At 47.2% G+C, this 15,078-nt stretch overlaps 1 protein-coding gene across 9 annotated transcripts in view; it reads right to left on the bottom strand.

The window, feature by feature from the left end:
- CYRIB (CYFIP related Rac1 interactor B) overlaps positions 1 to 15,078 on the bottom strand; it is a 101,408-nt gene that overhangs the window by 38,299 nt on the left and 48,031 nt on the right. For 5 of the 9 annotated variants that reach the window (XM_069957096.1, XM_069957097.1, XM_069957102.1 and 2 more), the window contains one exon: positions 88 to 167. The exons of 3 other annotated variants lie outside the window; for them this stretch is intronic. The gene's annotated coding sequence lies outside the window, so the exon portion shown is untranslated. Of the gene's footprint in view, positions 1 to 87; positions 168 to 3,048; positions 3,106 to 15,078 lie in introns of those variants that run through there. One more of the 9 variants, XM_069957101.1, reaches the window with a different exon arrangement.

The raw sequence follows: 15,078 nt of genomic DNA, 5'->3' as shown, positions 1-15,078 counted from the left end.
GCTCCTTCATAGAGATGGACAAGTCCCTTCACGTCGTTGTGTGTACGCAGCCCCGCAGCAGCACAGGACAGCTGAGCAAATATTTACCAGTAGATGAGAGGCTCTTCACGCGCTTCCCAGAATCTCCCGTCCGCCGGAGCGAGGTGCGGCAGCTCGCCCCTGAAGACCTGAAAGTGAGCCAAAGCCACAAGACGTCAGTCACAGCCAGACACCACTAAGCAGATATAAGACTGAGCTCTGAGCCCGGGAAAGCTGAGTGACCACCTGCACGGCTCTGCACGGAGCGGTCACTAAGCTTTCCCAGTCACCTGAATAGCAAACAAAGCCAAAGAAATGGATCCACATATAACTAGGGGTGTGTGCTATACAGAGATACTGGAAGGCTGGGTGACAACCAATAACGCTCTCAGGAGTGGTCACCCAGCTTTCCCAGTCACCTGAATAGTAAACAATGCCTACTGACAGGGACACGCCGGCAAAAATCTTTTACTTTCAAATCAATTGGATTTCAAAATTATACAGATTTGTATCTCCAGTCTTCCAGTACTTATCAGCTGCAGTGTGTCCTGCCGGAAGTGGTGTATTCTCTCCAGTCTGACACAGTGCTCTCTGCTGCCACCTCTGTCCATGTCAGGAACTGTCCAGAGCAGCAGCAAATCCCCATAGAAAACCTCTCCTGCTCTGGACAGTTCCTGACATGGACAGAGGTGGCAGCAGAGAGCACTGTGTCAGACTGGAGAGAATACAACACTTCCTGCAGGACATACAGCAGCTTATAAGTACTGGAAGATTGGAGATTTTTTAAAAACAAGTAAATTACAAACCTATATAACTTCCTAAAACCAGTTGATTTGAAAGTAAAAGATGTTCGCCGGAGTACCCCTTTAAGGAGCAATCTAGAGGAGAAGACCGCAAGGTAATACAAAGCCTATAAGAAAAAGGGGCGACTATCAGTATGGTTACTATGTGAAACTCAGCTTTCCCAGTCACCTGAAAGGCAAATGATGATGTAAGGAAGGGGGGTCAAACTCAGGCCCTCAAGCTGTTGCAAAACTACAATGCCCATCAGGCTGTCCAGGCATGATGGGAATTGTAGTTTTGCAACAGCTGGAGAGCCTGAGTTTAACAGCTGTGATGTAAGGAGAGGACACCAGAGAGACTAAGAAATCCGGGTGACTATCACTTTGGCTAGTAACAGTTATCACCCAGCTTTCCCAATCACCCAAATGGCAAATGAACCAGCAGAAATTGACAGCATTGTATACAGCAATATATATCATGTAATCAGAGCTTTTATCTAGTCCTGGACAATCCCTTTAAGGCTGCGACTACAGGAGGAGGATTTCCAGGATGGTGTGGAGTACAGCAGGTGGTGCTGTAACCACTATAAGACAGAGATGTGTGTCTCCACCCCAGGACAGCGCGGCGGCTCCTGAACAAGAACTCGCCCGAGGATACAAAGAAATCCGAGCAAACAATCCCAGCTATGAAGGAGAACCGGTTCCTGTCCGTGTGGCCTCCCCCATGTCTCCCCGTATTACCTGCAGGGGCTAACGTCCAGGACGTCTCTGGACTGCCCCCATCTTGTGTTCCCCGTCCCCCTACAGTCCCCACAGACTCATTTCTTACTCTTGTTCTGTCTTACCGAGTTCCAAATCTCCTGCATAAAATCAGACTGTGCGGCTACATTCTGGTTCCCTACGGCCGCCACTAGGGGGAGATGAGGAGCTCAATGTATACACTGGTTCATCTAATACACTGTACAGCAATGGGGACTCCACACAAGCAGACATGTATTATTTAATTTGGTCTATGAAGAGGGTTTGGTGCACTGTATCGGTAATTCTGATCTGCTTAGTGAACTAAACCAAGGTCTGTCTACTACAACTACAACTCCCAGCATGCCCTGAGTGGTGCTGCTGATGCTTTTATCTGGTCCTGGTCAGTTTCTCATTGGATATCTGATGTGGTACTCCAGCAATAACAAGACTACAAATCCCAAGATGTCCTGACAGTGGAATCTAGTGCATGATGGGAGATGAAGTTTTCCAGCAGCTAGAGAGCCAAAGGTTTAAAAACATTGGGTTGTCAGGGCATGATGGGAACTGTAGTTCTATAATGGATATAGTTATAGAATGGATTTAAAAAATAAAACAGCGCCGACATATGCCAACAGGTTGTATGTGGTATTGCAGCTCAGTTCCATTTTTATGGTGACTAGTCGCAATACCACATACAATTCACAACCAGGTGTGACGCTGTTTCTGGAACGGCACTGACAGATGATTCTAACCCTGGGCAACCCCCTTTAAAGCTCTGACATGTTTCCAATCCTATATAACCCCCTTTAAATCACCGACATGTTTCCAATCCTAGACAACCCCCTTTAAATCACCGACATGTTTCCAATCCTAGACAACCCCCTTTAAATCACCGACATGTTTCCAATCCTAGACAACCCCCTTTAAATCACCGACATGTTTCCAATCCTAGACAACCCCCTTTAAATCACCAACATGTTTCCAATCCTAGACAACCCCCTTTAAAGCTCTGACATGTTTCCAATCCTATATAACCCCCTTTAAATCACCGACATGTTTCCAATCCTAGACAACCCCCTTTAAATCACCAACATGTTTCCAATCCTAGACAACCCCCTTTAAATCACCGACATGTTTCCAATCCTAGACAACCCCCTTTAAATCACCGACATGTTTCCAATCCTAGACAACCCCCTTTAAATCTCTAAAAACCATGACGAAAAATTTGTTGGTTATACCAAATTTACCAGAGCAGCATTCATAATTCTGCTTGATACCTTGTTGTTATAGTGCAGGAATGGGGAACCTTCGGTCCTCCAGCCGTTGCAAAACTACAATTCCCATCATGCCTGGACAGCCGAAGCTTTAGCAGTTCCCCGTTCCTGCCATAAAGCAGCATCCGGTGGGACTGCACAATGTCTGATGGACAGCTGTCTGTTTCCAGTGGAAAACGGCAGAATAGTGAAGGCAGCTCTGGATGTGACTAGCTCTGATATATAAGTGGTACCTGGGCCTCCTCAGCGGTCAGTCGGTGACATGGCACGCAGCAGAAAATCTCCCAGCCAGAGACTTCCTTATTGCGAGGCTTCGTCTATCATGTAATCACAGAAAGGGGAAGCCTGGTATAATGAATGAGGAAGAGTTCGCACAACGCCTTCCTATGTGACCGCCATGTAAGAAACTGCATCCTGTGCTGCCTGCAGAGCTGCGCTCCTTGTGGTATCTGTTCTCCTTGAGGAGAGGCACTTTACGGGCAATGTACCCTGGGAAACAGTATGCAAATTATCCCAGGAGGATGGAAGCAGTCTCTCTAGTGACACCTACAGGCAGCACTATGTATAACTACAGGGTTTATGTAGAGTGTGGGGGGATCCAGCTGGTGTAGAGGGGCCTAGAGTCTGTCTTGCAGGAAGGGTATATATATATATATATATATATATATATATATATATATATATATATAAAAATTTGTCCTGGACAATCTATTTACACACTACTATGCAAATAAAGCAGACTTGTGATGCAAGGCTGCAAAATGGAGCAAGACCAAACATCTATTGCAGCAAAGTGAAGGGAAGCGGATGGGCAAAAACAGTTGACGGCCACTGACGGCCATTTACTGGGTTACACAAGCAACGGACATTTAAGCAATAGTTAAACAGGCATATAGGCCGTCCACAGAGCTGTATGACAGGAGGATTTTTGGTGCAATGGTGCAGTAGTAACAGTATAGAGCAGGGGTAAGGAACCTTGGCTCTCCAGCTGATGCAATACTACAACTCTCATCATGCCTGGACTTTAAGCTTTAGCTTTGGCTGTCCAGGCATGATGGGAGTTGTAGTATTGCATCAGCTGGAGAGCCAAGGTTCCCTACCCCTTGTATATGCAGTAACCTGTAGCAATACTACAACTCTCAACATGCCCCAAAAGCCTTCCCCAACATGTGACTGCCTAGCTGTTGCAAAACTACAACTCCCATCCTACCCTGAAAGCTGTCAATGAGTATTACCCTACTTTCATCCTATATCACAGCTTTGGCTGTCCAGGCATGATGGGAATTGTAGTTTTGCAACAGCTGGAGGGCAGCAGGCCCTGATATGATGGAGTAATATTCCTAGGAGACGGTGAATGATGGGAGTTGTAGTTATGCAGCAGGTTGGGGAAATGCTAGACGGAATCCTCCCGCTTACATGGAGTGACGCTGAGCCATGTGTTTGGCTTCGGAGCTCTGACCTTCACTTAACCCTCGAACGCCAGCGTTCCCCACGGAGCCGGCTCTTGGATGTTCTCCCGCTACGACTACTGTGCGCACGAGCGAGCAGCAAAACACTAGTGAAAGACGGCCGAGAAATCTACACTCTACAAAGATCGCACGCCTATAGTGAGAACGCAACCGCAGGCTACAAGCCAAGGGGAAGTATCAGATATTTAAAGGGGTTTAATGCAAATTTCACTTTAAGGGATGCAAATCAAAACCTCTTGAAAAGGAACCAATAAAATTGCTTCTTTAATTTTTAAGAAAAAAGATGGGATCCGATTGGTTGCTATGAACACCTGATCTGCTGCTCCTCCCCCATTAGGTTTTAATTCTCTCAGATCTCTGCTTGCTGTTAATGAATGGAGGCAACCAATACAACCAGGGGCTGAAAACCTGTATAGATATAAGGGCGAATTCACACATGGCAGGTCTGTCCCATTTTTCTAGTTCTCGCAAAAGAAGCCTGCTGTAAAGGGGTACTCCGGCGGGAATCTTTTTCTTTCAAATCAACTGGTGTCAGAATGTTACATAGATTTGTAATTTACTTCTGTGTAAAAATCTCCAGTCTTCCAGTACTTATCAGCTGCTGCATGTCCTGCAGGAAGTGGTGTATTCTTTCCAGTCTGACACAGTCCTCTCTGCTGCCACCTCTGGCCATGTCAGGAACTTTCTAGAGCAAATCTTCATAGAAAAACTCTCCTGCTCAGGACAGTTCCTGACATGGACAGAGGTGGCAGCAGAGAGCACTGTGTCTGACTGGAGAGAATAACTCACTTCTTGCAGGACATACAGCAGCTGATTAGTACTGGAAGACTAGAGATTATAAATAGAAGTAAATTACAGATCCATATAACTTTCTGACACCAGCTGATTTAAAAAAAAAAAAAAAGATTTTCGCCGGAGTACCCCTTTAACCCTTCAGCCTCCTTTTGAAATTCCTTTGAAATTTTTCATAAAGGGTTAAATTGAAAAATAAAAGCTCTTCCTCCCTGGAAACAGAACGCCGGTCCCATTGGATATCCTGGATTCCTTGGCTCGGGTCTCTGGTGTTTAATTAGCCCGGTCCTCGGGGGGGCGCTCCGCCCCCCCCCCCTTGCTGTTCATTAAGACGACTTCAAGGAGATGGAAAATTAAATCAGTACATATATTAGCGTCTTCCCTGTCGGGGCTGTGGACTGGTCCAGGGGAGCCTGTGAATGCAGAGCTCAGTAGAGTCCACGTCATAGAGCCGGGGGGGGGGGGGGGGGGTCAGGTCGCCAGATGTCAATGTGTGGCAAAGGTGTCATTAAGCATGTGACTGGTGCTTAGATATACAACTAGGGGGCTGCGAGGAGGTGCTGAATATTAGATTATACCATACAGCAATTAGAATTAGGTGAGAATGAGCAGTTCACATCCTGAAACGTGATGTGATGACTGGAGGGGGTGATATCAGTTACACGTATGTCAATACAGAATGGCTGAAACAGAGAGCAACAGAGTAATGGACAGTTCCTGACATGGACAAAGGTGGCAGCAGAGAGCACTGTGTCAGACTGGAAAGAATACACCACTTCCTGCAGGACATACAGCAGCTGATAAGTACTGGAAGACTGGAGATTTTTTTCAAGTAATTTTTTAATTCTTTGGCAATTTCTAGCACCATAAAAAATTTTATTTATGAACAACCCCTTTAAATTATTGCCAAACACCCCTCTAAGACAGAGGTCTCCACCTTGCGTCTCTCCAGCTGTTGAAAAACTACAACTCCCAGCATGTCTGGACAGCTGTTGGCCATCATCACCACTTTCTTTGGAAATTGCTCGACAGAGCTGCAGGGGCCCGGGGCCAAACATCATGCTTTCTCTGACCGACAAGCACAGGATTTATGGAGAAGGGAAATTCCTGTACAACATAGTAATAAGAGAGCGGAGCAGTGGCCTCCAGCCATCAGCATGCTGCAGCTCGCCTCCAGCCCGCTCGCTCCCCCTCCCCACCTGCTCGCTCACAGCTCACCTCCTATTCCCCAATAGTTGGCGCTGCTGCATGAGAGGCTTCCCATAGCCCGACATTACTGATACCACCACATACAGCCCCCCGATACCCCTACATTACTAATATCTCCGCATACAGCACCCTCCCATTACCAATACCACCGCATATAGGCCCCCATTACCCCTACATTACTAATGCCACCACATATAGGCCCCCGATATCCCTACATTACTAATACCTCCGCATACAGCACCCCCCACCAATACCCCTACATTACTAATACCTCCGCATACAGCACCCCCCACCACCAATACCCCTGCATTACTGATACCACCGCATACAGCCCCCCCGATACCCCTACATTACTAATACCTCCGCATACAGCACCCCCCACCAATACCCCTACATTACTAATACCTCCGCATACAGCACCCCCCACCAATACCCCTACATTACTAATACCTCCGCATACAGCACCCCCCACCAATACCCCTACATTACTAATACGGTACCTCCGCATACAGCACCCCCCCCACCAATACCCCTACATTACTAATACCTCCGCATACAGCACCCCCCGCCACCAATACCCCTACATTACCAATACCTCCACATACAGCCCCCCCGATACCCCTGCATTACTGATACCACCGCATACAGCCCCCCGATACCCCTACATTACTAATACCTCCGCATACAGCACCCCCCACCAATACCCCTACATTACTAATACCTCCACATACAGCACCCCCGATACCCCTACATTACTAATACCTCCACATACAGCCCCCCGATACCCCTACATTACTAATACCTCCACATACAGCACCCCCCACCAATACCCCTACATTACCAATACCTCCACATACAGACCCCCAATACCCCTACATTACTGATACCACCGCATACAGCCCCCCCGATACCCCTACATTACTGATACCACCGCATACAGCCCCCCGATACCCCTACATTACTGATACCACCGCATACAGCCCCCGGATACCCCTACATTACTAATACCTCTGCATACAGCACCCCCCACCAATACCCCTACATTACTAATACCTCCACCTACAGCCCCCCTGATACCCCCACATTACTAATACCTCTGCATACAGCACCCCCCACCAATACCCCTACATTACTAATACCTCCGCCTACAGCCCCCCTGATACCCCCACATTACTAATACCTCAGCATACAGGCCCCCGCCTACTAATGAGTTTTTAGTTGAAGGGACAGGGACTGCCTTCTTGTATGGGGCTATAACTTCGGGACTGGAGGGACCGCACCACCACTCGGTCCCATAGATGAGGGATGCAGTTGGCACTCTTAGACCAGGCTTGCTTTAGGTGCCAAAACACCATACCTGACATTGCCAAGAACACCAGATAACTTGATTTGTGTTCAGACATGGTGAATTTTCCTTTCAAAATTAAAAAAAAATATTAAAATACTAGATACGGAATGTCAAAAATGGAGGGTTTGCTGCATGTTATGTCCCATAGAGAGGCATGGTGATGGAGCTGGACTGTAGTGGCTTCTGCAGACAGATGGACTTATGGCCCTATTCCACGGAACGATTATCGTTCGTTTTCGGACGATATCGACCGCTACGGACGATAATCGTTCCGTGGAATAGAGTGCAACGATCAGCCGACATCGTTCATGTCGGCTGATCGTTGCAGTCGCTTGTTTTTCAACATGTTGAAAAACAAGCAACTGATATAGCAGCAATCTGCTGCCGTCGCTCCGTTGAATAGGAGCGTCGGCAGCAGATGCTGCTATATCCTATGGGCTGCCCGGACGATCAGCGATCCCCCGAGCAGCCCCCCGCAGCTCCCCGCCGCCCCTCCCGCACTCACCCGCTCGCTGCAGCCGCGTTGAATAGCGGCGGCAGCGAGCGGCGAACGAGGAGCAAACGAGCGCTAATAGGGCCATTACCCCCCAGTGTGGTATCCCATCCCACAGGAAGGGGCCGACAGTGAGCAGAGGTGTGCGGAGGACACGGTCACACCAACACACTATACTCATACACCCAAACGGGCCAGGTTCTTCTCACAGCTGAGGGTTTGCTACAAATGTATGGAGTTTGGATTCTGTGCTGAAAGCTGACAAGGTCTAATTTTGCAGGGGATTTTGACTTCTAGATATATGCAAATTAGGTCTCGGCAAGAAAATAACTCATTTGCATATTTCTTTCCCACGGATCATTGCATGTAAGACTTCAAACCTCAGCCGGATCTCCTCAAGGAGAATCAGCCTCCTCCACAGCAGAGATACTGACAAATGTGGATTGCCGAATGCTACGTCGCTTTCCCGCTGTTGCAAAACTACAACTCCCAGCATGCCTGGACAGCCGTTGGCTGTCCAGGCATGCTGGAGATTGTAGTTTTGCAACAGCTGGGGAGCCCCAGGTTGCATCCTAGGTGCGTTTACACGTAACGATTATCGTGCCAATTTGCGCGATAACGATCAAATTCGAACGATAATCGTACGTGTAAACGCAGCGAACAATCAAACAACGAACGAGAAATCGTTCATTTTGATCTTTCAACATGTTATCAAATCTTCGTTCGTCATTCGCAAAAAATTTGCAGATCGTTCGGTGTGAACAGTCATTCGCCGATTTAACCAATGTGTGAGATAGGCTTAAGCCATTGCAAAACGCATTTCCGTACGATATATCGTACAGTCTAAACGCTGATCGTTATGAAAAAAAAATCGTTACTCCAACATCGTTAATCGTACGATCGGGCCAATTATCGTTTCGTGTAAACGCACCTTAAGCCATATAAATCTATCCTGTGTTCAAGAACAAACAGAGGGCTGCGAACGCTATACGAGCAGGACAAGGCCGCTGCCCTTACTTGACCTCCACCTATACAGTCTCTATCAGCGGTAACAAACACATGGCTGACCTCATTAACGCCGCCGCACGTTATATATATATCAATGGATCGATATAGCGCTCCCCGCTACAACAGCACGAGGCCGCAGGCTATCTATTCCCAGCTCCGCAGCACACAATGGGTTATGCTCATCAATAGTGTCCAATGAATGACACCCCACAAAGGAAAAGTAGGGTGGGGGTTCCATTGTAGGAAAGTGAACCCCTCAATGTCTTCTCTTTAGGAACATATTAAATGTATTTTGTAATATTATATTTTTCTAGAAGGGCATCCCATAGTCTCCCTGCTCTTACAGTACAGAATCCACAACAATGTGCCAGATGAGTTTTTTTTCTTCTTTCAAATCAACTGATGCCAGAGATTTGTAATTTCCTTCCTTCTAAAAAATCTCCAGTCTCCCAGTACTTATCAGCTGCTGTATGTCCTGCAGGAAGTGGTGTATTCTTTCCAGTCTGACACATTGCTCTCTGCTGTCACCTCTGTCCATGTCAGTAAATGTCATAGGGCTGTAGCAAATCCTGCTCTCCAGACTTGAAAGAACTTCCTTCCCACAGTACATACAGCAACTGATAAGTACCGGAAGACTGGAGATTTTTTTTACTAGAAGTAAATTACAAATCTGTATAACTTTCTGATAAATTGGTGAACTACCCCTTTAATGGCCTTGAAGAAGGTGCGAGTACATCACACCATGCACCCATACAGCACAGCGTGCACCAATATACTACTGTAACGTACACCCATACACCACAGCGTGCACCCATATACTACTGTAATATACACCTATACACCACAGCGTACACCCATACACCACAGCGTGCACCCATATACTACTGTAATATACACCTATACACCACAGCGTACACCCATACACCAAAGCGTGCACCCATATACTACTGTAATATACACCTATACACCACAGCGTACACCCATACACCACAGCGTGCAACCATATACTACTGTAATATACACCTATACACCACAGCGTACACCCATACACCACAGCGTGCACCCATATACTACTGTAATATACACCTATACACCACAGCGTACACCCATACACCACAGCGTGCACCCATATACTACTGTAATATACACCTATACACCACAGCGGCGTGCCCCCATATACTACTGTAATATACACCTATACACCACAGCGGCGTGCCCCCCATACACCATAGCGGCGTGCCCCCATACACCACAGCGGCGTGCCCCCATACACCACAGCGGCGTGCCCCCCATACACCACAGCGGCGTGCCCCCCATACACCACAGTGGCGTGCCCCCCATACACCACAGCGGCGTGCCCCCATACACCACAGCGGCGTGCCCTCATACACCACAGCGGCGTGCCCCCCATACACCACAGCGGCCCCCCATACACCACAGCGGCGTGCACCCATAGATTACTGGAACGTGTAGCTGAGCTCCATAGTAGACACCCATGCACGGCAGCCAGCTAATACCTACAGTAGGGAGATACAATAGGTGGGAACCTCCTTACTAAGCAGGGCTAGGCTGGGATCAGTGACTACTATATGGGACATATGTTATAAACTGGAAACTGTCAGCAAGAAGGAAGAGTCAGTAACATCCCGACTGCTGCACAACAGAAGAAAGATTATACCCTGTGTACATAGACACCCATCACATACATCATCTATACCAGGGATCACATACACCAGCCTGACAACAACAAAACCTCACAGGAGATCGGATACATCAGATACGCTCAAACGGTGCAGAACAAGGGTTACACCCAGTCATTGGTTTTGTATGTAGAAACATGAAGATTATAAATACAATCACACAATACAGCCTATAAATAAGCGTATGTAAATGTGTGCAGGCGTGTATCTCTACGTGTAAGTGTGTGTATATATGTCTATATGGATCTAAACATGCAATGAGTGTATACTGTATCTACACGTATATCAGTGCATGATGCCAACACTGAACTAAACCTTGAAGTGTACCTGTCACTATAAAATAATCTTTAGAAAACATGTAAAAAGTTCCAATCACTGGGGGCCTGGGTGTTCAAACCACAAATTATGGCTAGAACCAGTGGGGAGAAGCGTGTGGCTGAGCTCTTCTCTCCCCATATTGAGCTGGAAACAGTCCCCTAGACTTATGCTCAGATGTCAGGAAGTGAATGCCCACAGCAACCAATAAGAACTTAAAGAAGAGGTCCAGCAAAAAATTTTTATGAAAGTATTGTTTTGCCCCCCAAAAGTTATACAAATCCCCAATATGCACTTATTACGGGAAATGCAGATAAAGTGCTTTTTTCCCTGCAGTTACTACTGCATCAAGGCTTCACTTCCTGGATAACATGGTGATGTCACTTCCTGGATAACATGGTGATGTCACTTCCTCGATAACATGGTGATGTCACTTCCTCGATAACATGGTGATGTCACTTCCTCGATAACATGGTGATGTCACTTCCTCGATAACATGGTGATGTCACTTCCTCGATAACATGGTGATGTCACTTCCTCGATAACATGGTGATGTCACTTCCTCGATAACATGGTGATGTCACTTCCTCGATAACATGGTGATGTCACTTCCTCGATAACATGGTGATGTCACTTCCTGGATAACATGGTGATGTCACTTCCTGGATAACATGGTGATGCCACTTCCTGGATAACATGGTGATGCCACTTCCTGGATAACATGGTGATGTCACTTCCTGGATAACATGGTGATGCCACTTCCTCGATAACATGGTGATGCCACTTCCTCGATAACATGGTGATGCCACTTCCTCGATAACATGGTGATGCCACTTCCTGGATAACATGGTGATGCCACTTCCTCGATAACATGGTGATGCCACTTCCTGGATAACATGGTGATGCCACTTCCTGGATAACATGGTGATGCCACTTCCTGGATAACATGGTGATGCCACTTCCTGGATAACATGGTGATGCCACTTCCTGGATAACATGGTGATCTCACTTCCTGGATAACATGGTGACCCGACTCCCAGTGCTGTGCGGGCTGTGGCTGCTGGAGAGGATGATGGCAGGGGGATGCTTAGTGCCCTGAGTCCCTCAGTGTCCCCCTGCCATCATCCTCTCTAGCAGCCACAGCCCGCACAGCTCTGGGAGTCGGGTTGTGACATCACCATGTTATCCAGGAAGTGACGTCACCATATTATCCAGGAAGTGACATCACCATGTTAGCCAGGAAGTGAAGCCTTGATGCAGTAGTAAGCGCAGAGAAAAAAGCACTTTAAGTGCATTTCCTGTAATAAGTGTATATTGGGGATTTGTATAACTTTTGGGGGGCAATACACTACTTAAATAAGAATATTTAGTGCACTTCTCCTTTAACTTTCCCAGCGTTTGTTAAGAAATTAAAGCTGAGCTGTAATTGATTGACGGGGGACAGTTGAGTCATGTGGTTTCCCCTGGCGCCCCAATGTATGAAGGAGCCTACGTCTTCCTGTGTGATATCCTAACCACATGGCCTTCCTGTATCAGAACTGAAAGAAAAACTGGTCTGGTTGCCCATAGCAACCAATCACAGCGCAGCTTGCATTCAAAGGGAAACTAAAAGCTGAGCTGTGATTGGTCACTATGGCCAACAAGACCTGCTAGATATGGGGGGGGGGGGGAAACAGTTATGTTGCCCATGGCAACCAAGCAAAGCCTATTTATAAAAAATAAAAAAAATAAAAAGAGAGCTGTGCCTGGTTGCTATGGGTAACCAAGGCCTTTGTCATAAATCTGCTGATCCAGAGCCTGGAAAGCGGATGGTAAGTGAGTGACTGAGGCCTTACCCCACATTATAGCAGAGCTGTACATCATCCAGCTCTGCTACACCAGCAGGAAGCCTTTATGTAACTCTCCCCGTAATTACATTGCATCGTCGATACCTCGCTCGCTCTCCCGCGGTTGTATCGAGCCAACATGCCTGCGAGGGTTCAGGCACTAATCCATTTACGTAAGTAAAATTAAAGCGGAGAGTTAGGAGCGATACAACCAGCCGGTGATAATGATCAGACAGCGACACAACGCGCTTCCTCCTAATTATACACGGGGAAGCGTGACTGCTTTAGGCTGCGTTCACACATGTTGGACCGTCCCCCTTTAAGTGAACGCTACAGAAACGGCCGCAGTCAGGAGACGTCCGATACTATATCTCCCAGGTGTGAATCCAACCTTATACATGTTGTTATATAGAGCACAGGGATCAAACTGCGGCCCTCCAGCTGCTGCAAAACTACAATTCCCATCATGCCTGGACAGCCAAAGCGTTAGCTTTGGCTGCCCAGGCATGATGGGAATTGTAGTTTTGCAACAGCTGGAGAGCCGTAAGTTTGACGCCCCTGTACATAGAGCTTGATTTCTGAAATTTTTCTCATTGAAATCTCCAATGTCTATACAGAAACGCTCTTTTTATTATGGCTATTTTAAGGGGCACTCCGTCAAAAATCTTTTTCTTTCAAATCAACTGGTTTAAAAATTTTCAGAATTTAAATTTGTTATTTACTTCCATTTAAAAATGTCAAGTTTTCCCATACTTCTCAGCTGCTGTATGTCCTGCAGGAAGTGGTGTATTCTTTCCAGTCTGACCCACTGCTCTCTGCTGCCACCTCTGTCCATGTCAGGAACTGTCCAGAGTTGCTACTGCTCTGGACAGTTCCTGACATGGACAGAGGTGGCAGCAGAGAGCACTGATTTTTAAGACGTCCCCCACCTAAGGGTATGTTCACACTGAGGAATCCGGGCAGATCACCCGCTGTGGATTCCGATGCTCACCCCCACGTGAATCTCACCTATATATCTATACCCGAGCCCCCCAGACCCCACATACTCATTGACTTCTGAACCCCACCACATTGACAGCTACACTCCATGACTAAGTCAGCTCTGCTACATACTGCAGACTACAATTTCTCCTACAACTAGCGGCTTCTCCTCCCAAAACTCAGCGTAAGCGACCTAGGGTACCGTAATGCTGCCATGGCAACACAACCACCCAGTCCCGACGTTCCATCTGTAAATTTCCGGAGGGAGACGCAGCGAATGTTTCGCTTTGAAGAAGGTTATCCAGGATTAGACAAAGCACGGCTAGTATCTTGAACAAACTGCGCCACCCCCTGTCCTCAGGTTGGGTGCGGTATTACAACTCACCTCCTTTCACTTCAATGGAACCGAGCTGCAATACTCACACCCAAACTGAGCTGTATCTGGAAGAAAGCGGCCATTTTTTTTTTTAAGTCTGGACAAACCTTTTAAATTACCGGCTTCCTATGTATAGAGAGAGCGGGTTGTAAAATCTCTGCCTGCTGTCAGTGAATGGAAGCCTTGCCCTCTATATACTTGTATCTAGTGTGGACAACCTATATGATAGCTTTCACCTGCACTGACACACGGTAACAAAGCACAGCAGAGAGAGACTTGTGGAGCTCACAGAGCATTGTCCAGACTGAATACAACTGTAACAAACCCTCAACTGTGAGAAGGATGACGGTGATGAGATCTTCTTTCCTTACCCAATACTGTATGTATTACACATGGGCACGCCCTGCTCTCTGCCCGGGCACTGTGGGAAATGACGCTATACAGAACGCCAAGTTCCTCTTCGACATTAACTGCATTGAAAAAGCAACAATCACCTATTAAATACAGAAGGGATGAGGAACCTGCTGCAAAACTACAACTCCCATCAGAGCTAAAGCTTTGGCTGTCCAGGCATGATGGGAGTTGTAGTTTTGCAGCAGCCGGCAGGCGGCAGGCTCCTCATCCCGGCTCAGTGTTGATCACAGGACTCATAAGGTTCTATAATCCGGATCTGGCACAGATTACAGGCCGGCGCGGGGCTGCACCATCCCAGGCGACGGCCCATAATGATAGCCTCTATTCACGCC

Source organism: Dendropsophus ebraccatus, chromosome 2 (assembly GCF_027789765.1).
Source record: "Dendropsophus ebraccatus isolate aDenEbr1 chromosome 2, aDenEbr1.pat, whole genome shotgun sequence".
NCBI lineage: Eukaryota > Metazoa > Chordata > Amphibia > Anura > Hylidae > Dendropsophus > Dendropsophus ebraccatus.
Note: the sequence above shows the minus strand (reverse complement) of the source record. Positions and strands in the feature narration are given on the sequence as shown.